This window comes from Chlamydotis macqueenii, chromosome 10, assembly GCF_036417535.1.
Source record: "Chlamydotis macqueenii isolate bChlMac1 chromosome 10, bChlMac1.mat, whole genome shotgun sequence".
NCBI classification, from domain to species: domain Eukaryota; kingdom Metazoa; phylum Chordata; class Aves; order Otidiformes; family Otididae; genus Chlamydotis; species Chlamydotis macqueenii.
Window position 1 is genome coordinate 20,726,104 of NC_141565.1, and position 24,445 is coordinate 20,750,548.

At 45.0% G+C, this 24,445-nt stretch overlaps 1 protein-coding gene across 1 annotated transcript in view; it reads left to right on the forward strand.

Annotated features, from left to right (window-relative positions):
* Positions 1 to 834: 834 nt before the first annotated feature.
* The window catches only part of LOC104482062 (contactin-4), a 321,299-nt gene continuing 297,688 nt past the window's right edge, over positions 835 to 24,445 (forward strand). The window contains exon 1 of the mRNA XM_086755278.1: positions 835 to 907. The gene's annotated coding sequence lies outside the window, so the exon portion shown is untranslated. The remainder of the gene's footprint in view (positions 908 to 24,445) is intronic.

Genomic DNA, 24,445 nt, shown 5'->3' on the forward strand with positions numbered 1-24,445 from the left:
CTTTAGGTCACTCTGCTTATGAAGCCTGACCTCTGATTTTCAAAGCAGCTCGTGGCTTGCCATTTGCATGGACGGTAGCAAGTAGAGACCCTCATGAGGGGACCCAGGGAAGGGTCCCAGCACAGTGGGCAAGGATCTTGGGGAGCAGCAGGGATGATGCTCTGCTCTCCTCTGGTCTCATCTCCCACTGGAAGATGCTCATTTCTGGGATGAGGAGGGTCAGGAAAGGGGAGGAAAGGAGCGAGGGTGGACCAGGCATGCAAAGCGGTGAGGGAGAGACTGGCAGAGCGGACAGATGAAGGAGGGAAGGCGGCTTTTTGAAGAGTGAGAAAAATTATGGCAAATCTGAGATTAATGCCGGAGGCCAAGGCAAAGAGGGAAATAAAAAAAAAAAAAAAAAAAAAAAAAAACAAACCGCTCCAAGCTGTAATTTGGGACTCCCAGGTCTCTCGTTAGCGGAATTGGGACCGGTCGAGGATGGAAAAAAAAAGCTGGGAGCTGGATGCAATCGGGCTCACCTGGGCTATAAGAAAAAAAAAACCCACGCAAAAAAGGAGCAGGGCAGGGGGAATTTCGCTGCAGCAAACCGCGCAGGACGGCGGCGAGCGTTGTAGCGGGAGGGGGGCGGGGTTCTGCTGTGAGCGGGGCTCTACCCCTTGCGCGCAGGCACCGCGGCCGCGCAGCGGAGGAGCAGAAGGGTTAAGGGCGGCCGGACAGCCGCGGCTCCTCCGCCCGCCCCCCGCGCACGGCGCAGGTTGGGGAGGTGGGGTTTGCGCGGCGCCCGCCCGGCTCTCCAGCCGCTGCCGCTTCAATGCTGCGCCCGCGGGTGGCTGCGGGAGCTGTGCACCCCGGGGCTGCCACCGAGCCGAGTCGAGCCGAATATTCCCCCTCCTTCCACCCCGCCCAGGTAAGCGCGGCGCGGCTTTGCACCGGGAGGCGGATTTTTCTTTCTTTTTTTTTTTTTTTTTTTAAAGGGAATAAATAAGGATAACCGGTGGCGGCGAGGTTGCGCGGGGAGGCGCGCAGTGGGTGCGGGAGCGAGCGGCTCCGCAGGAAGGGAGATGCGGGGAGGAGGACGGGAAGGATGTGGGGCGCGGTACCCGAGGCTGCGGCGGGGTCCCCGCGGTACCGGTAGCGGAGCGCAGCGCGGCCGCCGTGGCTCCCCCGGGGCCGGGGCTGGGGCCGGGCCGGTGCCCCCGGGCCCCGGGAGAAGGGAGCGGTGCGGGGCTGGGGCGGTGCCGGCCGGGGGATGCTCCGGCCGGAGCTGGCGGAGATGCGCGCAGAACTTTTTGCTGGATGCAGCCGCCGTTCCTCGCTCGAGTTTTTTTGGCTCCTTGCGCTCCCCCCAGGCTGGTGTCGCTGCCCCGAGCAGCAGAACGCGGCGTGTTGGTTTATTTATCCCGGACAGGCACGGCTTGCTCTCCAAACTACAAATTAAACGATGCTGCTTGCATAACAAGTGGATATAGTTTGTATCTTACATACTAATTCTCCACCAGTTTTTAGCAAAACATTTTTTTTTTTCCCTTGCAAGGAGGGTTCAATAAAACGATCTAATGCCTTGCAGCAGCGCATTCATTTTCCCGTGCTGGATTAACGTGGGCAAAGGATTAAGAGCCAGCATGTTGATCAGGCACCCTGAGGTGCGGGGAAGAAGGGGAGCGTAGAGGAGTCAGTGTTTGTGTTTGTGCTCACACATCCTCCTGTTTACACGGTTCAGTTCAGGACCTGCAGCCTAGCCGATAAATCATTTAGATGAGAACAGGGACGGGTGTGAGCCTCCTGTTCAAATGGCCACACCAATCCTGAGATCCTCTCTGACACGGCGCCCACCGCGCTCCCTCCCAGCGCGGGGTCCACGGCCACCCACCACCCACCCGTGGCAGGACACTCAATTTTCTTTTCTGAGCGTGAGGAGCTTGCGTTTTTACCCTACATTTGTAAGTCCCGGAAAACTGCTTAAATGGCTCTTGAATAATCCCTCAAAGTCACCTCCCCTCTTTAATCTCATACCAAAAGGACTTACTTTACATGGCTAATACCTCTTTTGCTGGCTGCACGGCCTCATTTAGGGGTGTGCACGCTGCTAATTTTCCCAAAGCAGCCTGCTTTAGACAATGGCTTCCGCTGGCGGGCAGCAACCTCTCCCTCCTGCGCTGAACTCCGGGCAGAGCAAAATACATAGGTCAAGATTGAGCTTGTTTTCGGGATGGGTTTTGTCGGGTTCCCCTCAAGTGAGCTCACCCCTTGGCAGGAAGCCACCCCAAACCCTTTGTTTTGTGCGTATGGGTAAAGACCACCTGTTGGGAGGCTCCGAGGGACCCTCCTGCCTCGCGTGCCCAGGGCAGCACCTGGGTGGTGAGGGCTGGAGCAGGGCAGGGTCCGCCTGCGGCCAATTGGACTTGAACCGTCCCGGCACAACTCTGGCGGCTGGGAAATTTTCCCGTCCTTGTCTTCTGCAGTGGAGTTGAGCTCCTGTCTAAGTGTTCCCCAAATGTTAAGCTTGTGCTGCCCTACATGATGACAAAATAGATGTTTTGAATGTGAATGACAGCAGAGGAAAAGCTTGCCTTTGCAAGAAGCCTCACCTCTCTTAGCGTGTAAATAGTAAGCATGATGAAGCGATATTGCCTTCAAACCCCAACTTCACCTGCGTTGACAGTGATGTCGGGAGCTCCTTAGCCTGAGGTCACCATGGACAGGCAGCGAGAGGCAAGCATGCCTTCTGTGTGCTTAGGGCGGTGGGAGGGGGCGAGTGGCAGTGTGTCCCCTTCTCTGGGCCGTGGGGACACCTTCAGCAGTGGTGTGACACAAGCCCTGATGGAGAGGTGGGCTCTGACACCACAGCTGTCCTTCCCTGGGCTGGCCGTGGTTGAATTTCCAGCATTAATCCCTCCATTCCCTGTTTCCCGTGCGCTGATTTTTAACTGGCAGCTGAGGTGTGTTTGTCCTAGAGGGAAAAACAACAACGCTGCAAGACAGCAGGCAACTGGTGAGAGAGCTCACCTCGGTTCCCAAACTTGTACCCCCTCGTGCCTGAAAGTGCTTCTGTTGGTACCCAGGTCTTTGTATTTGTTGGGATTAATGTTTCTTTGATGTAACAGGCACTCCTGCGTTACCCCATCAGGGACAACTGAGAAATCAGGTGTGGTAGTTAAAGCTCCTGTACAATTTTTACCGCAGGTGCAAAGCTTCAGAATAATTTTGGGGATATTCTGGTGCAAAGTTAACTTTTTTCCCCCCTCAATTTGGGGAATTGGCTTTGTCTGACAGTTCTGTGTAGTTAGCTTGATGAAATAAAAAATAATAACCAGAGGTAACGACAAGGCAGAGCTGAAGGAAAGGCATTAACCGCAAGATAGCTGGATCATTGGCATTTTATTTTCTCTGATGGTTTTTCTGAATTTTATCTGGGTGAAGAGTGATGGAGGTGTCAGCAGCCTGTGTGTGGTCCCCATCGGGGACACGGGTGGGCACAGCCCCGGCACCATGCAGCCAGCTCCCAGGCTGTGTGCGGGGCGGGAGAAGATGCTATCGCTTAAAAATACTCTGCTGCCTTGGAAAGTTCATAAATCATCACAGGGCTATTTTTAACCGCATTAGATTAGAGGGAGTCTGGGGTTTCTTCCCACACGTTCTGTCTGTGGCCTAAAATGACCCGAAAACGTCCCTGTGAAAGCTGTTTGTGCACTGCTTTTGGTTTTGCTGGTGACCTGCTGCTCGGCCCCGTTGTTACGCAGAGGATGGGGCTCCGTTTGAAGAGGGCTTGGTGCAACAGTTGGGAATTTCCCTTCGCGTGCAGAAGCTGGAAGTCTGCTGCCGGATGCATGAGCGATGGGCAGCCCCTGACAGGAAGGGAATCACAAACAGGGAAAAGTAACTTGAATCACACAAAATCCACCAACGTCGGCTCCGAAGCTCCGATCCAGGTGTGCTGCCAAGATGTAGACTTGCACACATCTTCACTGTTTTCTGCTGCAGTGGTTACTCAAATATAAATACAAATATCACGACAGTAGTGATTCATTCTTTTTATTATTAGCAAAGCAAACACACGGTGATGATATCCAGCTGATTTACTGTTTCATGCGAATAGACCACTATTCCCTGTCCCCTCCCGTCATCCACCAAAACTGGTGATATTCAAACAAAAACTCTCGTGTCAAATCTGCTTGCAGTGTTAGCATAAATGAGGTTCACATTTCACGATGAGCTGAGACAACAGGTTCTTCTGCACTAAACTGGGGGTTCCAGTACTGTGTGTGTTGTACTTGGGAAATAACTTCATTCTTTGCTTTTCCCTAGACACAAGCAGTCACTTTTTATCTGAATCTTCAGGATCAAAATCTGTTTCAGCAGGATACTGAGAAAAAGAAAGATTTGTTGTTTTTTTTTTTTTTTTTAACTGCTGGGTTAAATCACTGAAAGTCAAACCCTCAGGAGCAACAGGGTCAAAGTATTTGGAAACAATTCATTCATCTAGTGACTTTGTCATGTGCATGATTCAAATCTAGGAAGCTAGAGCATAAGGAGCAAGTTTGACTCTGCAATGTAAATTGGGATTTTTGCTCAGGTACATCATTAGAGCATAGATGTATCAGCACATGGACTTCAGTAAGGTAAGTGATACACTTATTGCATTATTCCACGTCAAAAAAAAAAAGGTTTTGGGGACTCAAGAACATAATCTACAACCATTACACTTTAAAAATTGCCTTTGCAGGTTTCTTTTTTTAATTGTGTTGAACAGCTCAAGGTTTCAAAAATGAGGTTCTACTACATTTGTTTCTTCTATTGATTCTTCCATATGCTCCCAGCTGATCAGCAGTTGATGCTCTATACCTTGAAGGTTTGCTGGAGGTGTCTCAGATACAGCCCAACATCTTTATTAATGAATACAAGCTTTGATATATCCAGTACCAAGCTCTCCTAAGATGCATTACACTAAAGATCAAAAGAAAAGTACCACGATGGCACTTCACCACCTTTTCTCCTCTTGGTTTTTGCAAAGGCTTTGAGCCAGGCTTCAGTGAGGCTCAGTGGACACAGTCACTAGTACACATCTCGTGTAGGCTTTCTCCATTCTTTTTTGAAGAGCAAGATGTGGTTGAAAGGCCAACTCTTAGGCTTGGCTTTCTCCACATTTTTTTTGTTAACCCAGGAGGCAATATGACATCACTCCCTGCCGTGATGGTTCTTCCTTTGCAGTCCTTGCTCAGAAGCAGCACAGTCCAGAGCACTCCTCCATCAGTGTCCCTGCACCTCCTGCAGTCTTCAGTCTTTCTCAAGAGCAGTTTAATTTCCAACCTGGTCACCACTCTCGTCTGCTGGGATTTCATGAATTAATATATTTCTGAGGTGACTGGCGGGGGGAGCATGGGAACTGCAGCAGGTCAAGAGGACCTGGCCAGAGCTGGTGGAACTTGGTGTAAGAGACTGGTGAGATCTTGGACCAAAGATGTTTTTGCTGGAAGAGTCTCCAACAGCTGTTGGCACTTGGTAGCTGTTCAGGAGACAAGTTAGTGCTGAGCTGCTTCTACCTCCAGATGGATTTACTCTTCTGTAAGTTGTATCAGCGCAAGATCTTTGTCGGCCCCAGACAAAATCTGTGTTTATAATTTATTTATGTAAATGTTTAGCCAATGAGGAGATGTGGTACTTAAACCCAATCTTCATAAGGTTTAGCAGGTCATTTTAGTCAATTAGAAGCCTAAGAAAGGGAACAAATAGCATACTTGGTGTTTGTGATGGAAAAACCTCTGTTACGAATGGTGGTTTAATCTGAGTAGTGCTGAATAGCAATAACCTACCGGTGGTTTTTTAACCGAACTGTAAGTGCCTGGTTTATTAAACTCCTTTTTATGCAGATAACAGAGTATTATTTGGGAAGACTTACAAACAACATCATACCCAAACAATTAAACACATTTCCATCTCTGTACTTCCAGTAATAGGAGTGTAAAAACCCAACGCACAGGATTGCTGAGGATATGCAGCGCATGCGGCTTCCCCTGCTCCCTGGCTAAATGTTAATGGTTCTGAGCTCCCATTTTTCCATCTTCCTAGCTACAGCTATAAAACCTTGAGCAGAGATCTTTCTCCAGTTTGTCCCATAGCCACGGTTTGGGTGGTCTCCCCCTTCCTGGGCTCCGTTAATCGGCAATCAGTATCAAAACTGAATTCTGCAAAAATCTTTCCGCTGGGTTTAGTCCCACCTTGCTCCATGCCCGGTTTTTGACTAAGCCGTGGTCTGTTCTTTTGAGCCTTCAGGTCAGTCTGATGTGATGGATCTTCTCCCCTTGGACCTTTAGCGGGACCCCCATATTTTATCCAATGGTGCGTAAATCCATTTCAAGTGATTTTCTTTTTCCATGATATGATTTGGTAACACTGTGCTTTGTGCCGATGGTGTGACCCACGAGAGGTTTCTGAAAGGCATGTTCAGCACTGAGCAGAGGAGGGTTTTTCACCTCCTGCGCAGAGCACTGAATAGCTTTCATCAAATACGATTTTTTTTAATCACTATTACCCTGCTCTTGTGAAATGGAGGCAAAAGCTCTGTATCCTCTTGTCATGAACGGTTGGATGAATCTTCTTGGTCTTTGTCTCCCAGTCTTCTGGAAAAAAAAAAAAAAAGCGTGTGAACAGCACTCAACTCCTAGGTTTTTTAAGAGACTTACTTAGCATAAGAGCAGAATATTTACGTAAGAGGATTTTAGTCCAAGAAAGACTTTTCATATTTAATTGATCTGTGTTGTTCAATTAGGGAGATGTATAATGCCCTTTGTTGTGCACGTATAGCTGGAAGTAGAAATGAATGAAATATGAGGTACAGCAGAAGAGTAATTTCAGACGGAGTCAGCTCTCAGTGATGTACAAAACAGGATTTCAATCCAGGCCTGGATATGCGTGAGTAACTACAAATTGCGTAGATACATCAGACCGTTAACTTCGACATGCAAATTATTTTGAATTATAATATTTGTTCTTATTCTGGCCAGAATTCAGTAACCTTTTTTGTTCCAAATCATATTTATAAATATTTCCAACTCTTGAATAAATATTCAAACCTGTCCCAGTGTGTTAGGCTTTTCTAAAACCAGTTTGTCTGGGCTTCAAACCATGATTTCCCAAATCTGGGTGCACTGCTGAGCATCAGAGCAGTGTGGGACGTGCCGACACCCGTGGCCCTGATCCCGCGGGATGGCAGCAGCACCCACACGGCTCCCACTGCCGCCCGAGAGACTTTGGCCCCTGGCTGGTGGCAGCGCATCCCTCCTGCAGCACATCCCTCCATCCCGTGCTGGACCAGCACCTGCAGCCATCTCTGGGAGCACACCCCTCTGCGCTGGCCTGGGAACCAGCCAGTGCTGGTTTGCAGGCTTTTAGGTGCAGGATGGATTTTATGTCCATAACCTAAATCACAATTTCTACAGTATAATTTTCTCAGGATTCCTAATTCTGCAGAATCTATAAAAAAATGCATCACTTTTCTCCTTGACACATTTCTTTCATTGGTGCCATGTTTCTCTGTTGACCCACACAGCTATTCTGCCCCTCAGTTTCCCCCTGATTTTTCCCCACCGCTGTTATACTCCGGGTTATCCATCTTCACGTGCTCAGCCTGATGCAGCAGGTCTTACATTTTGGCTAACAGGTAAGGGATTTTCTGTGGCTTGCTCAGCATCACCCTTGCTCTGCTCCTCCCCAGCTCCTTTGATTTCAACACAAGATCATCAAGAGAACAAGAAGATTCCTCTGTTGGATCCAGCGCAGTCAGACTTGCTGGATAGAAAGCCCTGATTATTCGTAAAGAATCATAGAATAATGAAATGGTTTGGGTTGGAAGGGACCTTCAAAGGTCATCTAGTCCAACCCCCCTGCAAGGAGCAGGGACATCTCCAACCAGATCAGGTTGGATGAGGCTCTGAGCAACCTGGCCTTGAATGTTTCCAGGGATGGGGCATCCACCACCTCTCTGGGCGACTTGGGCCAGTGCTCCACCACTCTCAGTGTAAATTTTTTTTTCCTAATATCCAATCTAAATCTACCCCCCTCTTTTTTAAAACCATTACACCTTGTCCTGTCACAACAGGCCCTACTGAACAGCCTCTCCCCATCTTTCTTGTAGGCCCCCTTGAGGTACTGGAAGACCGCTGTCAGGTCTCCCCGGAGCCTCCTCTTCTCCAGGCTGAACAGCCCCAACTCTCTCAGCCTGTCCTCATAGGAGAGGTGCTCCAGCCCTCTGATCATCTTCGTGGCCACCTCTGGACCATCTCTAACTGATCCATGTCCTGATTTGGAGGCTCCAAAACTGGACACAGTACTCCAGGTGGGGTCTCACCAGAGGAGAGCAGAGGGGTAGAATCCCTTCCCTCGACCTGTTGGCCACGCTTCTCTTGATGCAGCCCAGGATGCAGTTGGCCTTCTGGGCTGCAAGGGCACATTGCTGGCTTGTGTTGAGCTTCTCGTCCACCAGCAAGAATGATTTTAAACTTTGCAGAAATGAGGGCCTGCAAGCTGTGAGCACGCAGTTTGAGTGGAGAAGCTGTCCCAGAAGGTGCGTGGCACAAGGGATAGTTTGTCCACATGCAGTTCTCCTGCTTGACGACTTTCAGTACTTGAATGTTAAATGAACGTCTCGCACGTCGTTTTGCCAGGGAGGCAGAGATGGGAAAAGCAGCTGTGGTGCAATGCTAAGCCTAAGGCTGAGTCTGTCCTAGAGAGCACTCGTAACGCGCTGATTTGAGTCGAAGAATTACTGGGGTGAATCCGTTGTGTGATGGGTCTCTTCTAATTGCAGATGTAGGGGAAAAAACACCAGACAAATACGTCTGAGAATGAAGAGCGCAGAACATGGATTGACTCAATATTTTCTCTAGTCAAGTGGAAAAAAGGAAGCCTTGTATGAGAAAGCTGGAAAGGTCAAACTAATTTGTACTTGTGTGATAACGGGTAATACCTCGATTGTTTATGAAGCTTGCAAAATCTTTCCGGTGTTAACCACTATGATGTATCTGATGGTGATTTTTGAGAAATTAAAAATGAAGTAGCGATTGTTCCGCCTTCTTCACGCTTTGATCTGTTTTGGTTTCGGATTCCTTTGAAATGTTACATATTCTTTCCAAATTACTTGAGATGAAATTTATTCTGTTCTCTTGACTTCAGTGTGCTGTGGCTGAAGGAGGGTGATTTTTTTTTTTTAAACAAAAAAGATTAATAGTGAGGTTGATAAGAGTAGGACCGAAAACCTGCCTGCATCTTGTTGCTTAAGCATTCTGAATGTGTTCCCCTGTTTGTTTATTTTGCTGCAGTCTTTTCTGTTTATTTACTAGGGTAAGTAGAAATTTTATATGCGTGTACAGCTACTGCTACCGAAATAGGAACAACTGGTGAGCTCCTAACACCCCAAACTGCCTTCTGCTGCCTCTGTTATTCGGATTTGCAGCTTCCGTTAGTAGCCACTGGAAGTTGTGTGAATTTTCCTGGGATTCTGGTTTCCTAGGAGCCACAAGGCTACCAAACTGCGTAATTTTCCATGAAACAACAGGGGACTATATCAGGAGTCCCTCCTGCCTAGCGCACAGCACAAAGTGTAGGCTCCCGAGAAATTCATTTGCCAGGCTTATTGCTGAGACATTTAATATCTAGAATGATTTAGTATATCAAATTCTAGAGTTTTGGGCTGGATGTAGCTGCATTCGTCATTGTTGCAGAACTTTGACAGTGAACAAAAGGTACTGCAGGGAACCATAACTCACGCAGCAAATTAATGGGTTCCTGGCTTCGCTTGCTCAGCTGAATGGAACCTGGGAATGGTGTGGCCTCACCGGCCGAGGGCTTTCCGCAACAGGTGTATGGGTTGGGAGTTTGCATGTCCTTTGTCTCTGGAGTGGATATTAAAAGTGTAGCTCTTCTACCAACTGGCTGTGACTGGTGGTTTTTGCTTTTGAAGGTGCTTCACTGTGAATGACTTCAAGGGGTGTAAAAAAACCAACCCAAACAACTTGTTGGCTGTTATGGGAGCGTGAAGCAATTTTTTTTTAATGGAAATTTGTTTTTAGTATGTATCCATAGGAAAGAGAGGATTTGATTGAGAAGGTTGAATCTACTCTAGATTTTATCGTGTCACACTGCAACAGAAAACTTAAAGCCACAGCGAGTAACACTCACAGGACACGTACAGGACATGTACCACCGCTGACAATTTTTGCCACTGGAGAGGTGTGCGTGTTGCAAGGAGATATTTGATCACCTTCATGTGACGGGTTCTCCAAGTCTGGTCTAGACTGCCAGAGAGCTTTGTCCATAGACTGCTCTGAATCCCATGCAGGCTGTTTTAAACCAGAAATCTCTCCAGCATCCTCAGCCAAACTCATGTTTTAGACTGTTGGCCACAGGAGGGCTGCAGCCTCACATCATCCCGGCCCTGATTTTGCTCTTACCCTTTTTTTTTTTTTTTTTTTTCCTGATTCTGCCACCCTTACCAGGAGATGAAGCCGGTTCCTGAAAAGATTCCTATCCTCTTTTAGTTACCAAATTACTGGGCGTGGCGACAGGCAGGGCATCACTGAGAAACAGGGGGTGAGCAGAGATGATGTTCTAAACCAACAGTTTAGTGGGTGTTGTGTTTTTTAAGCAGGGTGTGGTCAGCCTGTTCGCAATGATCAGCAGCTCCTGAAACTTGGATGTGAATGGGAGTGTTTTGCACTTCGGCGTGGAGAGCTGACTGTACGGTTGGTAACTGGCTCAATCACCCTCAAGGGCTTGGAAGTTAAACATGCGGCAATGCCTGAGAAAGCAAATAGATGGAAGGGGGGCGGACGGTGGTGCAGGACAGGTTGGAACTGCAGCTGAGTTGCACTAAGAGGGCTTCAGAAAACGTGCAGAATTGGGTAGCTGCTAAATGCTGCCACTGCACGGTTTTGGCCACATCAGGCAGTTTTGTGAGCTCTGAACCTGCACTTCCGAAGTTCAGGAAAACTCTGCCTTGTTTGGTAGATTAGTCAGCTGTCCAGAGCTGCTTTGCAGTGTACCGGGCAGTTCAGAACACCCACGTTTGCTCTTTTGAGGGAAAAACACCAGAAACAGGTCACCTGCTCTCACCACAGGTTTATGTATGAGCTGGAGATGCCCTTCTCCAGAAAACAAACCATTGTGACTGATACAGTCTTTTAAAAAGCGATATGCACTCTGGAAGGTGCGTGTTTGAAACTACCTGATGTAAGGCAATGAAATGGTTGTGTCCCAACATGTGCTGAGTGTGCTGGAATGAAATAATTGCGTGGCGTTGCTGTGCTGGAGGCATGGATCCAGCGGATTTGGTTGCTGCTCCTCTGTTGCCTTCAGTTTGGGGTGGGTTTGTTGGTGTGGGGGGGTGTTTGGTCTTGTTTGTTTGTTTGTTTATTAGGTTTCAGTCTTGATTCTTTCCCTTTGAAGAACAAGCTTCAAGGTCAGTCAGTGTTTTTCCCATGTGTAAGTATAAAGTCCAACTCTACCGCATGATTGTACCGTCTCATCTGCCTTTCTGCTTCAATCTTCTGGACCACTGAAGTTAGAAACTTGACATCATGTGGCTAAAGATGCCGATAACAGCTCTGGTTTGTTCAATGCCCTGTAAGTGGGAGCTTGCAGCAGAGCTGAAGAGCATGCTGTTGGCCAACCTTGGGTGGTAGGAGTAGTGTCCTTACAGTAGATTGATACATCATGGCTCCCGTGCCAACATTTTATGGAGAAGCCTACTCTGCAACAGCCAGCATAAATGGACAGAAGTGTGACAGTATTGCTGTTTATTTATTTACTTTAGATTTGCTTCTCTGCATACACTTGCCTGCACAGCTGTGCTGAGTGGGACCAAAGGTGCTTGAAGAAACTAGGACAGTTGCAGGCTTTGTGACCTCTTTACTCTGAGGGGAGAAAGGCATGGGAGTTACAGAGGAGATAGAAAAAGTGTGAAGAGCCTGGGGCATGGCAAGAAAACTTCAGAAGGTCAGGAAAAAAATTCCTTCTTTCAATTCTATTCTCCTCTACTCAGACTCCTCTGTCATCTATGGCTTTGGTGGCTCCATTCACGTGGTGGCTCATGCAACGCCGCTTATGCAATTAGCAGTAAGAACGAAGTCCCATAGAAGATTGAGATATGGATGCTTCCCTCTGTCAGCATGATCCAAGGAAGACTTGCCAAAAAACCTGTTTCTGGTGGGTCTGTTGCCGAAGAGGCTCTCTTGCCTCAGAAGAGGAGGGACTGGCAGTGGTTAGCTGGACCATCCTGTTCCTCCATCCTCTGGGATTTTCCTCCTGCCTCAGATGAGGTGCAGGGGAAAGAGGCCATCCCTCCTGCCTGAAGAGGACATCTAGCACAGGTGTTTCTGTTTTGGTCCAGGAGGGAGATCCTTCAAATCCTCAAAGCATTCAACCTGGCACCGGAGTGGTCTCCGAATCAAAACCAGCCCGGGGACCAAACCCGCAGGTGTTACACTGATGTCCTTTTGCTTTATTTTAACATGTCAGAAAGCTGAGAGATTGGTGGTGTAAATATACAGTTTTGTGGACCAGCTAATGCTTCCAGCCATTCCCAGTGTATTCGGAGACAGCACGGCTACCTCCGATAGCCCGCTTGCTATCAGCACACACCGTATCTCAGAACAATTTTATTTTTTTAATTATTATTATTATTGCATTTTAGAACCATTACCTAAAATATGGAATCACTCCCCCTAGAAAAGTGGATTATCCTTTCCTGGCTAGCTAATTTTATTTCACTCAAGAAAATTTGATTCGTATTTCTAAATCATTGCCACTAAACAGCTTTCTGAGCAGAGTTGCAGTGCACGACCAAATTCAATTCGTTTAGGGAGAAGGGAAGTATTGTTGTTGCAGGCATCCAAAGGGGATGAAATGAAAATAATTTTATAGATCGAACTGAAACTGAGTTCAGATGTTACGGGGATTACGCAGTTCTATACCCTGGGGAATCCCATCTGTGAAAAATAAACTTCAGGGTCACACTTTAAGATGGCTCCAAAAATTTTAGGCCAGACTATAGCTAAGCCCAATGTCTCCAGGAGAAGACGACCTTGTAAAGCTCTGCAGTTTGATGTAGAAGCAGTTTGCATCAGGCTTGAGAACTTATTTGACCCTTATTACTGTCATCTCTGAATGGATTTAAAATTTCAGGCCTTTAATTATCCTGGTGGAAGCCTCCTGAGCGGTTTGTGTGCTGTTTTATTAGAGATGAAGAACTGAGATGCACGTGCTGAGATGGTCAGAGATACAGAGATACTTAGGTACTCCAGTTTCTAGTGAGCTCTACCCAAATTCTTTGAATTTTAGGGTACTGAGCTATTAAAAATAATAAGTTTATGGCAGAGGAAAAATTTTAACGCCCTCTTCTTATCTCTTGTGGATTGCATCATAACTCTGTCTTATGTTTAAAACAGATTTAATTATTTTTGCACCTGTGTTTTTGCTTTGGGTCAGTCCTTCCCAACTGCATGGGATTCAGATTCTGAACACTTGCTTTAAAACTACCGGTACCTGGGACTGAAAGTATATTTTTGATGATGTAATCAAATATAATTTAGCTGCTTGAAACATTATGAGTAGACCTAAGCATTCATATAGAAATACTTGACAATATCTATACTAACATACTGTCATCCATTAGTATTGTGTAAAACATAAAATATCATGCAATATTTAAATCCAAGTGCAGTGAATCCTCTGTAGCCATACTGACAGTATCTAAATTTAGTCACTAATTAGATTCCATGGAACAGAAGAATGCATTTCTCCATTGCAATACACTTCTTGTGGGGACAAAGATCTTGTGTAGTATCTGTACTTCTATTTTTATATCATGTCATATATTTTTGTATGTATCAGCTATATACCTGTGTTTTCTGGATTTCTACATCTATATTTCAATATCTCTGCTGAAACGGACCCAGGGACCCTGCAGACTGAGCACAATCCAGTGCCAGGGGTTGAGGGGGGACGACTGTCACCCCTCCCTTGGCACTTGTTAGTCCACGGCTGACCCCCGTGGTCCGGCTCTGACCCCTCTGTGAGATGGTTGGCGATGGAGGTGGCAGGGACCATGCCCTGAGCAACCGGGTCTGGGTTCATCCTGGCTGGCTGCTCAGAGCATCCTTCGTCCACGGCCACAACAACTCTTTTCACTGAAAAAGCCAATTCATGCGTTTTCTTTTCCAGCCGCTTCACTGACCCAGCCTCTGGCTGTGGAAGGCTTCAGCTTTAGGACTGCAGTGAAATTAAGCGTGTACCCAAGCCCTTACAGGATCAGGGCCAAACACTTTAAATAATTGATGGGCTGCTTTATTTCTTTAGCCTTTCTGGAGTAAACTGAGTTTCAGATTAACATGAGCTGACTTAGATGTTTGGTTGGGAAAGGAAAGCCCTTTGAATTGCACTGATTTCCCACAGGATTGACTGGGGAGCAGAAAAAATAACTTTTTCAGCTTCATTCTCCTCTCTCTCTGTCCCAGCAGACACCTTTTTTATTTTTTTTTTTCTGTTCAGGATTTTTGGATTCTTTTGTAGGAAAAAATAATCCTCTTAAATTAAACAGATAATCTGAAAAGAGGAGGGAGGAAAGCTGTCATTAGTATTTGTGAACTAAGTTGGCCAACTATCTCAAGGGTATTTTGATTTTGCAGACTGTATGTCTGTGTAATTTTTGTAAATGTTCATAAATTAATAATACAACTAGAATAGATGCATTTCCCGTAACACCTGGCAGTGTGTGAGAGACAATGCAAAAGTAAAAAGAGTTGGACGTTACCAGTCCAAATAGTGTGTAGGTTGAGAAGAAAAGGCAAACGGAGGCCAAAAAGGTAAATAGCAGAAGGAGAAGCAGATAATGAGCATCCAGGTCTTGATTGCTAAATGGTACTGTGGTCTTGTAGACTGGTTTGTCGGGAGGATGTAATTTGTACAGGCAGGATATGGAAGAAAGAAGAATTAGTTTGTTGAAAAACAAGCAGGAAATGTGCGTCTGTTTTGGATGGCTCCTTGTATTCCACTTTTGCAAATGGCTAAATATATTAGCTGAAAATAGAAGCGTGGCAGAAATAGCAGGAGTTACGCTAGGCTTCAGGGAGAGGCGGTTGCATTAGGAAAAAAAAGATGCGTAGTAGTCCAGAGAAGCATTGTTTTTTTGAAACTTCCCTTTGAGCAATTTCTTTCTCCAGTGGAAAATGTCAATGAAATAGGACACTCCTGAGAATTAACTTATAAGATTGTTTATTTTTAATAATGATAAAGCATACCAAATTATTAAAAATTCTGACAACTACTTTGGAGAAAGTGGTTCGTAGCAGAAAATATGCTTTCATTCAAAATGACTTTTTTGGTTTTTTGTTTTTTTTTCTTTCATGCTTTCTTTTTTTTTATAATCCTTTTACTCTTTGGGTCATATTATATGTCTAAATACTTTCTTATCCTTTTCTGAATCTGAACGTGTTTAGAAATGATAAAGCTGCCTTTGAGGTGACTTGGATGGTGTCAGGTAGGGATGTAAAGTGATGGTGTGTCGGTGGTACGAGTGGGCTGGACTTCTCATCTGGGAGAGCATTTCCAGTCCTCAAACGTGGCGGCGTGTTGTTGGCACAAACACCTGTTATCATTGGTCACGGTTAGGTTGCATAAAGTCTTAAATACCTTGCACATGTTAACAACACTGCTAACAAATGTAAAAGCACTGAAAAGTTTTTTTTTTTTTTTTTAAGACCAATATTTATAGCGGGAAATTAATTCCTGCTGTTATCAACCCATTCCTTATCCTCTTCATGAAGAAATAGGAGACTCAGCCTCCTGCTGTGAAGGTTCCTTCATCCCTTCATCACCTTAGCCACTGTCACTCATCTTCCTCATTTCTGAACCTTATCGTTCAATATTCCAGATATTGGATTTGATCCATCCATCAGCTGTCGGTAACTTGTCAGGGACCCTGGCCACTTCCAGATGTATTTTCTGTGCTGGTCCTGCTGAAAGAGAGGAATGTTATGCAGAGAGGGCTGGACAAATCAGAGGCTTGATCCATTTTGGCTGTACTTCATCTTCAAATTAGCCTTTTCCACCACTTTCCCCCAAAACAGAACCTGAGGATTTGTGATGGGTAGTTTTTGACCTGTGAGGAGTTTGTGGGTTCATTTCTGTGGATAGACAAGCACTCCTATTGCTAACTGCTTTGATAAAACACATAAGGGAAAATTGTGCCCTGTACTACACAAATAAAAAGGAGAGTAAAACTTTGCCCATTGTATTTCTTCCGCTGAACTTGATGATAATGCTTAGAGAGAGGTTTCCATGGTGAATGTAGAAAAAACAAATTTGAAAACTTTTCCTTTGCATATTTGCTGCTATTGTTTTTAATGGTCACTGTTCTGCACGTTTAACAGCCATCATCCCCACCTTCTAGCTTGTGAATATATTTACATATTTTAAATTGACATCAGCAGGGAGAAAAATCCATGATTTGCCTAGGGCTGCTTACGATTTTTTTATTTTTTAATGCTGAGATGCTCAGGATATCCTCCAGTGGGATCTGTCAGGAACGTTTCTTCTAGCAGACAGCTTTGCTTATTTGATAACTTTGTGTATTGATTCTTTACATCACCTGCTTCTTACTCACTTAGCTTATATTTCATTTCTGTTCCTTCTTCTATTGTAAAAGTACAAAATGAAAACCTGCTAGCAGTTGCTTGCTTTATTCATTTCTTTTTTTTCCCCATTGGAGCCTCACGTAGTGCATTCCTTGTCTGTTTACCAAGCACTTTTTCTCAATTTTTTTTTTTTCTGGAACGGGAAGAATCTGCCTTGGAAGCAGTGAACTTTTAATACAGATTATTCAGAGCCATACTTGTAGCCTAACCAATGCATCCGGGACGCAGATGGGTTTTCAGCATCACTCTCTCTATCTTTCCCTGATGAAGCAGCAATCGCTGCAGCCCGGCCCTGCACGTGTCCCATGAGCGTGACACGAGGACGCTTGTGCCCCCAGCACTGGTGATAGGCCTGCCAGCATCCATCGGTTCTCTGTTTGACATCTTACTTGTTGTTATTTTCGTTCCCTTAGGAGAGAAAATGTCATGGTGTCATCCTGAAAGCCCGTTACTCCTCTGTGCCTTTCTCTGGGTCATTTCCATCTCAGTCGTGGAAGGCCGTGGCCTGCTCTCCCCCTTCGCTGGGAAGCGCTGCTCGTGCTTCTTCTCGCTGGAATCACGCCAGCTGTTGCTTTCTTGCATTGTTTTGGCGTGGTCGTGTGCTGAAATCCTGCTCTTGTTCCCTCTCAGCTAATTAATTAGCCCCATTTCCATTTTAAATTTGACTCACGAAAAATTTGCCAGTCCTGCCAAAGTGCTGACGTGTTTTACCAGATACTTGTAACGAAAAGTCTTTCGAAAGAATTCCCAGCTAAAAGTCAAGTGCAGCGAACAAAATGCTCAAAATAATCTTAAGCAGCCCTGAATATTTAGTTGTGTTGATGAATAATGGAGAATGTGTTCTGGAGAAAAAGAGAGGATGCAAGATTATTATTAGTTTTCCTTGAACCCCTTTGCCAGGCTCTTGGGTTTGGATTTACGGCAGGAGATACTCAACATCTTGCAAAGCAATGAAATCTGTAGGTAAGGAGATACTGTACAATATGATGAAACACTTGAACTGCTAGATGACTTCAAGCCTTGTTGAGCTGGTGCCCTGGGGGTAACGTTACCCTCTTAAGCGGGCGGGCGCAGTTCGCTGAAGATGAACTTGGCGCTTTTATCCAGTATACGTAGCAACTTTGTGTTGCTAAGTAAGAAAAAATGTAAAAAGATAAGAGATTGTACCTGTTTACAACCTGCACACGTAATCTCAGTGTGATAGGATTGTCTGTGTGCTAAGCAGCAGCGGTGCCATGGCAGCGCGGGATCGCTGCCGCTCTCGTTAGTTCCTTTAAATGACTGTCACTGTTGTCTGACAGCATTTAAAACATCACCTTGTTAAATATTGCCTGTTTAATATACATTTCTGTGCAATTTGACAAATGGATTTCTCCAGTTTAATGCGGAAGAGAAGCTAAATGAGTCAGTAAATGTTAATGTGTCCATGTTCTTCCTAGATAACTAGTTGCCCTTGGGACAGTATCAATAAGTGGCATTTATATGATATTATGAGTGTGTTAATTATGTGCAGACAAAATAATGAGTAAGCAAAGGTCAAGGGCAAATACAATTTCTCCAGAAATACGCATCAAAGAGCTTCTACTATTTAGGTCATTACCATTATTGAATATTCAGTATAATTTAAATTATGTGCATTTTTTTTCACTGCTTATATTTTCAGTCCAGTCTGGGAGATATTGGGCAACTTCAAGGGCTGTGCAAATGTTTTGTGACGAAATTCAGCAAAACTTCAGCAGTAGCTGGGCTGTATTTTCTACATACATTGGTTAGCTGCCAGCTGGAATTTGGGATTGACTTCTTCTTCGAGATGTAACCTTGTGATGTTTGTTTGTTTGTTTGTTTTTCTTTCTAAATATGAAATGAAGGAAATGAAAATGTGGCCGTGCTGGCTGTTAAACTGATGAACCTTGAAACTCAATGCAAATCAAACCGAAATGCTCTGGAGACTGTAGATACCCAACTTTGCCCTAGTTCACTGGGCTGTTCGTTGTCAATGCACTTTTAAAAAGTGATGCTGTTAGCATGCTGGAGATTTCAGTCTTTGCTTTTTATTAGCAAGCCATAAGTATAAATACCTCTTTGGCAGGGATCCTTCCGAAATCCAGTGGTTTTTGTGACATGAGGCAAGAGGAAAACCTAGCTGATCGATACAGCCATTAATTAGAAGGAAAGGTTCGGTCATGATTTTTACTTCTCAACTTTTACATATTGATATCTGGCAAAAGAGTTAAGAAGTCAATAAGGATCTGAAAGTTACTGTACTGTTAGGCTGCTCACTGAGAAACAGCAATTAAGGTTTCTCTGTCTCCCAGGACCTCCTCTCACGGGTGTCTGGAAGCATCTCACTACCAAACAAGATGCTGTTCATATATGAAATATTCATTTTATGACATCAAAACATGTTGCATATTATTTCAGTACGGCAGGGTGAAATTAGATTCACATTTTCTTTTGCTTATAAATGCCTGTCAGAGTTGCTAAATCAGTTTGTCTTTGCTGTCTTGAAGTAGTGTCAGGTTGAATTTCCTTCATGCTGCATATTGTTTTGGGCAAAGACACATGACTTCTTGTGATGGTTTAGCCCAAATCACCACACAGTTTCTCACTCACTCTCCCCCTCCCCAGGGGGATGGGGGAGAGAATTGGGAAGGAAGGAGAACTCGTGGGTTGAGATGAAGACAATTTACTAAAATAAAAGGGAAAACTACAATAATAACAGAATATAAGGATATTAAAAAATATACAAAGTGAACAATATGTGTTTTCTCACCACCCGATGTCCCAATGACCGATACAGCCCGTCCCGAGCAGCGATCACGGAAACAAACCCGAGCAGCAAGCAAAGGAGCAAAAGGGAGCCAGCAAGGTAGGGGGAACGATGCCAGCAAAAACAAGCAGGAAGGATGGATGCCAGGAAGGCAGATACCCACCCTCGCCTGCCCCCACTTATATACTGAGCATGACGTTTATGGCATGGAATACTCTCTTTGGCCAGTTTGGATCAATTATGCTGTCTGTCTTTCTCCCAGCTTCCTGCATCTGCAAATTAGCGAGACTTGGGAAGCAGGACGGTGTCCTTGGTCTCATTCACAACAACTGGTATCATCAGGGTGTTTATGAACATTCTTCACACACAAAATCCAAAACATACCAGCTACTGAGAGGAAAAATTAACTCCATCCCTGCCAAAACCAGGACACTTCTATATTCAGGATGGAGTGCCTTGTACTCTTTAAATAAGGTGAAAAACCCCAACAATTAAGATTATTTAAAATAATTTTTTGGAGGTGGCAGCTTGGACCCCTTTAAAGTGATACAGAAGGTACCACATACTGATGCATCGTGATCTTTGTGTCCTCCCTTCTGCAAGTACTGTGCATATAGTGCATTAAATATTTGATGGTCGTAGGGTATATAACAAGACGTTCTGGAGTCCAGGGCTGGTGAAAGTAGAGATAAACTTGGAGGACTGGATTATGAGAGCTTCTCAGGATGAAGGATCAGACAGTTTCAGCCGTTGCAGCTGCCTAGCGTAGGTTGTGGTTGCCTGGTCCATGGGCCACGGGCATGGGCATCCTTCAGAGCGGGTCGGTGGGTCTGGGAGGAAATCAGGGCAGGGGCTCTGCCCGCCTGTCTGTGAGCTGTCTGTTACGGTGGGGGCCTGGCACAAAACCCAGCAAGAAGCACAAGACTCCTGCAGACCACTCTGTGACACGCAAAAGCATCTGACAAGGCTGTGACCTGGTCCTTTAAATCAGCAGGCAGGGGAATTAATTCACTGTTAGCTTTTTTGGCATAGTAATATTGCATTCATGCATAAATAATCTCATCTTAGTTATCCTGCTGCTAAAAAAAACCCTAGCTCTGTCCCCAGTCTACCAGACATTTGCATTAGAAATATCCCATCAGAAAAGCTGCACATGCTTGAAAATATCTATTATTTTCTTCCCTGCCTCTCTCCTCTGTGTTCTTGTCGCCCAGCCCGCGTTGCTCCCAGATGCCCGGGGAGGCTCCTCTGGACGCCCGCCCGCTGCGGTTCAAGGGTCTGCAGCTTTGGAAGGCACAGTTTTCTCAGAAGCCGCTTCCAGTATATCTCAGTATATATTTCTTTTTAGTTAATTAAACCCAGCTTTTTAAACGTTAACCTTCCTCTTTGTCCTGCTCTGCTGCTACTCTAAGTGTACTGCTGAAGTTTTTATTGTGAAAGTGCCATTGTCTTGTGATTTTCCCTGGATTTCCCTTGATTTTTTAACATAATTCTTTTCAATTACTATCAGTAGATTTTGTAAATTTAGGGTATATAGTTTGTTGATGCTGCTGTTTTCATTCATTGACTGCAATATAGTATATAATTCATAATGCATAGTAATATAAAATAATAATATACAATAATAATATAATTTATTTAATTGACTATAATCCAAGCAAGTGTAGCAATTGGGATGTAAATCCCTTGGATTGCTCCCAGTAGTGGCCGATGGGATCTCCAGCAGGTCTGGAGCCAGGCGTAGACCCAGCACAGCCCTTGCCAGGCGTTTGCTCCCATCACGGGGGGTTCGTTAGGTGCTGCACTGGGTCCTGCACCTCCCGTTTCTAACTCGGCTCTCATAATTTGTCCCCTGCTGTACACTGTGATATCTTTTCAAGATCCCTGAAGTGCCTGTGTGCCTCCTCGGCGTGGTCCCGGTTGTTTTCAAGGACCTGCTGTTAAGAGAAAATCGCATCTGCAAAGCTCCGGCCTCGACAAACCCTCCGTCCTGCTCGTTTTGAAAAGCGAGGCTCTCCTGATGAGCTTCTGCATTTTCCATTAGGAGACACTTTCCAAAAAGATTTTTTTTGAATGATTTCTTGATAGCTGGCAATCTTCTGAATCATTACTTACACTGAAATTGTTCTTCAAGGTGTTTTGTTCCAGTAACAGCGGCCACCAAGCTTGGTTTGTCACAATTTCCAGCCTATAACTTGGAAAGCGCTGGTGTCTATAGGTCTGTCCGGCGTGGCTGGTGGTGTGTTTCTTGCTCTGAAATAGTGGGCAGGTCACCTCATTTTTCTGTGCCTCTACACTTTCCCGCCTGGCTTTGTGCTTTTTTTCGTCTGTTCCTTTGGGGTCTGGTAGTCTTTGAGCTCAGACAATGTGGCTGATCTGAGCTTTGCTGTAATCCTATGATAAATAGTTAATTTTGGAGGTTTAGGTTGACAGCAAGCCACCTTGGAGTGTCAGACTGTGAGACTTTGGTTTCCTTCTATAATCAGATAAGGAACAGATATTTCCTGTAAATCCTCCCCTGGTGTTCAAGCCATACCATTAGAGCATTAAGTCAGATACATGACACCCAATTTCAGAGTAATTCCTGAGGAAAAAGCACATTATATGTTTTTAATGGGCTTCCCAGGACTTATTTTGTTTCTTCCTGATGAATATGAATTCCAGCAAGTTCATCTCGGTTCTGACCTTCAAATACACAAAGGCTTTTTTTAGAGCAAGAATATGGTTTTTAAAATTATGTACTGTCTGTGTGAACGTCCCGTGTGAACGTCCTCCTGTCTGCTCTTAAAATCCCCTTAGAGTGCAAGAATAGAGCTGTTACAAGTGTTCCTACAATTCATCTGTGTGTTTATTATGAACTACTTGCATCTTACAGAAATACTATTCGTGTCAACCCGACCAGTACTGACCTTTTCTTTCCAAATGGCTTTATTTGTGTTGTCTGCTGCATACCATACCACCGCTTCTCTTCATCTCCTTTTCTTCTGATTGCCAAGTAACGTCAAGCAGACTGGAGAAACCTCTCGAAATGTACCGTGCGACTGGTGTAACAGTTTCTCCCAAGCACCTTGGTTGAATAAATATCCATTGAATAACTGGAGAATGCATTCATATTCTTTTTATTTTGATTTATGTTCTACCTTCCTATCTGTGCATCTTCAAGGGTAATTGCCAGTTTTCACCTCCTACAGAGAAAGTATAATAGAGCTGGAGAATAAGTAGAATGCGCTGGGTTTCTCTCTCTCTCTTTTGTAAGGGAACCTTTGTATTCTTACCCATGCATACACTGATAATTTGCAAACTGGAAATCATAACCTCATTCTCAGCTGGACTTGCTGTAAAAAGCTGCTCCTGTGCTTTCCGCGTTTCCTTTCCTCGCGCTGCTTGCCAACAGGAGACCTGTGCATACGGCCCGTTCCCCTTTATGAAACAAGTCAGTCCAGCCCCGATGGAGTGAAGGCATCCCAAATGGATACGAAGGTTGGAGCCAGTATGTTCCCTATTATAGCCATCGCATCCCCGTGCGCTGCTGATCCGATAGCAGACAGCCTATCTGTCATGCATTTTAATGATCCTGCCTAACAGCTCTCCGAGGGTTACTGCGCCGTCTCCCCGTGATGGGTGGCAAGTTCCTTTCTGTCATCTGATACAGGACGCTGTTCGGGGTGACTGCAGCGTGAAATATCTCTGCGTGTTGGTAAAATACTGCATTAGATTTGGAAACGCTCTCGAAGCGCTGGCTGGCATTGTTCTGCGGGGACCTTTTCTTAATCTGAACAATAATAAGGTCAGCTGGGTGCAGCATGATTTTTCCATCAATTAGTTCAGTCATACTCCTAACAAGCCATATATAATCATGCATGTTTAACCTGCAGGTTACACGGCCTAGCTAGCTGTGTGACCTGCAGATCACAGAGCTGATAATTTCTTATTTTGTAAGCAAAAAATGTAATAGAGATTTCCAGTTGAATTGTCCCGCCTTGGTTCCTACCTAGCTACTAACCAAACCACAGAAGTAAAGCAGTCATAATCTAGAGCATCATGCCTTGGTCTTTTACCTGACCCCTCAGCGAAATGAAAGCAGCAGCACACTTTCCTTGTCAGCCTTTCCTTTCCATATGAAGGAAAAAACAAGCTCCAGGTGACCTGATGGGCTGCTTACAACAGGTTTCTTCTCAACCTTCTCCTTTCCTGTGGTCACGAACATTGGAAGATCTCGCTGCGTGCTGATGGGCGTCACACTCGCTGCAGACGTCTGCAGAGAACGAGATGCTCGAGACTGCCTCTCCCTCCCTCCGCTGTTTTGTAGACTTGATCTTAGTTCAATTATTATCTGTGGCACCAAAGACAGACCAGGCTTTGGCTTGGAAGGGTATGGTGCAAGAGCGGGGATAGAGGCGGGGAAAAAGTTCACATGCTACAAATTATTTTCAAAGCTGTTGGAGCATTTGGTTTGGATTTATAGATTACTTTTAGGGTAATAAAAAAGTTACACAATTATAAATTGAAAATAACAGCTTTTCTCACAAATACCATGTTATGTGAGCCTGCAATAATTTCGCATCTTCGTGACTACCAGCAGGGAAAAAATAGTCAGAAAATTACCATTCTACTTGAAATTCACTGTCTGTGAATACCCTAAAAATCCTGAAGATCTCAGTAACGGATCCATTCAGTCCTGCTTAAGCAGAGAGTCCTCCAGATTGTCCAGAGTTTATGCACTTCCCATGGGATCTATTCACGTTTCAAATTTGTGAGGCTTACATATGTCATTGTGGGGTGCAAAAGCCTCATTCAGAGAGAACTGAGATCTCTGTTTCTAATAATCCTTCTGGCACCATTCTTATCTTTACTGAAGGAAATACAAAAAATTCAGCCATTTAGGCTACCCGACTGTCCACTTTTTGCAATGTGCAGTTGAAGTTTTAATCAGTACATGCCTTAACAACCCTAGGAGGAATTCTTTATTTCTGTTGGCACAGCATGGTGC